A 3,337-nucleotide genomic window follows, 5' to 3' on the forward strand; every position below is an offset into this window, starting at 1 on the left:
GTCATGACCTCCATGACCCCCCCCTGGATCCACCCTTGTACATGGTGAATTTCGTCGACCGTGCACGAAAACTGTAGGCTGTAAACAAAAGTTGACGTTTCGAAAACAACTGTAAGTTGGAAAACTTCTAATGCACGGCCTTCATAAAACACCCTGTATACTGATACATTCTCTGCTTCAAAAGAAGACGATCTGGCCCAACTTTTACTAAGGAAAAGTGTTCCACTCCCCTGCTATCCATTGGTTTAATGTGTCTTTGTGCTGCGTGTATCTTAATACAATTCGTCTACTTCTCAATTAATCGCCTCATTGCAGTGACCACTCATAATTATCGTTAAATTACACAAACAGAATTTTTCCCAAACATATTGCAACACCCGGTTTCGCAGCCAACTCTCTCTGCTTCTGGGTTTCCCACATTAGAATCCTCATCATCTATCTCATAACTGATTAGATCTTACATAAGGGCCATACGCTCACGGCCAATTGACTTTCATTGTTCCAACCCCTCCAAATGGATGGAAAGCCCACCTTGGCCAAGGGCACGTGCCCGTCGTTGAGCGCTTACCTCGTTGGTGATATTCGCAAGAAGCAATGCCAAAAATATTGTAATAACAGTTGATCTGAGCATGTTATCCCGGCTATTTTAATGACAATGGGCCTTGATTTGGGGGCGGCACTCAATCCGCCTTTCTAAGCTGGAATTAACAAGATTTTCTATATACAAAGCCAGCTCGGACATGTGTCTGACCGAGTGAGCCTTGTAGAACATCCACAGTCAAGGCGTGAAAGTTTAGAGGCTTGAACACGGATTTTGTACAGTGAATCGCTGGCTTTTGACCTTTTTTTCGAACACTAGGTAAACGAACTAAGAATCCAGTCGAGGTCTTGGTAAATATCTATACAGGGTGATTCCAAATTGGCGTCACTCGTCCGGAGGTGTTTTAGGAGTACAAAAAAATAGTAAAACAAATTAATTGTTATTGAAAACTGAGAAATTTGCAAAAAACTATATTAGAAAAACGGCAACAATGGTTTTCAAGGTAATCTGCCTAATTGACATTACGTAAATACACAAGCGTCTACGTATACGGTTTGTTATGATTTAAGACGATTTGAGGTTAGGTGATTTTTCCCGGTATTTTGTTGTAACCGTAATCTCTTTGGATTTTATTAATATAGTGTTGGAGTTTGTTTAACATGTCACACTAAGCAACACATGAAAATAATTGCCTTTTTCACTATCCTCACAAAAGTGGAAGACCAACAACGTAGTGCGACCTTTTAGTAGGTAGTACATACTATGTAAATTAATTTAATTATTTCAGGCATATAAAATACTAGCATTTGTAATCAGAAATTTTAAATATTTTAGCAGTAATACAATGTTTTTTATTACATTTTTAGTATTTAATGTGATAAGCACTCTCACTTGTTATTACAAACAGGGAGGTATTTATTATAAGTTTTACCGATAAATAAATCTACGCAATATAATTACTAATTTGAAAACTATCCGTATAAATGTATCGATGTATGTAACGATATTCAGTATACTGTCAAATATATAAAAAGCCAAACTTTTTAAGAGATTTATTTAATGGTTTAAGTTGTTCATTTAAATACTATGAATACCAAATCTGATACTTATTTAAGCTGATCAGAATAAATCATTTGTAAATTATTAATATATTATTATCAATTTAAAAATACTCATAATTATCACTGTCTTTCTTTGTGCTAATATAAAGACAATGCTATTATTTGTCTACCAACAAATTGAAACAACCCCTCTTAAAAAATTATAAATTACTAGCCAAGAGCGTATAAAGTTTACTAGAGAAGAACTTGTCAACGATACGTTCGATAACAAGAAACCGGTAGGTTTATTTGATTGGTTCGAATCGCCGCAAACGATAGAAGTGACAAGCAGGGTTGCCAGGTCCGAAAATCGAGTTTGGGTAGATAAGCTCGACACTTTTCAGTAGAAAATCGTTAGACTAATTTTTCTTTCTTTATTAAGGGCCAGAGCTGGTTGGGTAGTCCAAAACCTCACAAAAAAAAGCTCCATAAAATCGCGCGTTTCTCAAAACTTGAATTTTTAAACTTACAGGAATACTGAAATAAGCATGAGTCAGTAAAGAAGTACAGATGAAATCGTGCTCGTTTTTAGCTTATTTCTCAACTTAGTTTTCATTAGATTAACCTGTGAAAATTTCCGTTCAACATTGGCTGATGAGTGAGGTAGAATAAGCAGGTTACAAATAAAATTGGTTAAAATACTGGAAACATCAATGTATCACCTCTATCTTTCAATATTTGTACTTGGTTCCAAAACTCTTCAATATTTCCAGAAATTTTTTTAATTTCTTCAACATTTCGGAACAGACGTGATTCTGTGTCCGACCTTGTAATTCACCATCATTTATTAAATTTGGAAATATCATTGCAGCATCAGAAATAGATTGTAGGGAACCTGATTTCACTATCGCAGGATCCATAAAACATAATTTTATCATATTTATGATCTATATGGCGGGCTTGATTCATTTTATGTTTGAAAAAGAACTCTAAAATACGAAGTGTGCTAAAATAAAATGTCTGCTATTACCAACGTACTTTGATCATGAATGTAAATATGTTATATTATTTTAAGTAATCCACGAATAATTTGTGTGTGACAAGATGTGCCGTATACGTAGACGCTTGTCGTAAATACCTGTTGCTTCGTAATTGTTTAAAAATCCGGTAACCATGGATAAATAGAGAAAGTGACACGGTAAACGGTAAATTCAACAGGAATCGGTGAATGACGAATACTATTTCGAAACTCATAACCTCGAATTGTCAATTGTTTATAAATTACAAAAACATGCATTTGAGTGTAATTCCTGCCTGTGTAATTACCTTATTATGCACTCTTTTCGAGCAGCTTCTCGTGTTCGGTTAATTCACTCCTGCTCAAATTATACGGGTGTTCAGTAATCCATCGGTTACATACGTGGTAGGAATGCAGACGGTATTTATTTGGTGCCTGGGAAAGTGTCGGTTGTTGTGCAATGTTCTGGGTGTTCCGGAAAGACTCTTCTGCAATTATGTCCAATACTTGTTTCCTCTGTGCTTGGAACCCGAACATCGATTGTAATTTGAAGCAAAAATCAAAATTTCACTCACACCGATTCGTCAATAATTCATTCTTTCTACAAGAAATATTTTCCGGATAAAATCGGTACTTTTTCCCGTTCGAAGAAATCAACAACCTTCGTTGGATGGAAACCGTCCCGGGTGACGTGTTTTTCCGGAAACACGTAAACATGATCGACCAATCGCTTGTCGA

The sequence above is a fragment of the Dendroctonus ponderosae genome, unplaced genomic scaffold, assembly GCF_020466585.1.
Source record: "Dendroctonus ponderosae isolate FM_Combo_2020 unplaced genomic scaffold, Dpon_F_20191213v2 Dpon_F_20191213_3, whole genome shotgun sequence".
Lineage (NCBI taxonomy): Eukaryota > Metazoa > Arthropoda > Insecta > Coleoptera > Curculionidae > Dendroctonus > Dendroctonus ponderosae.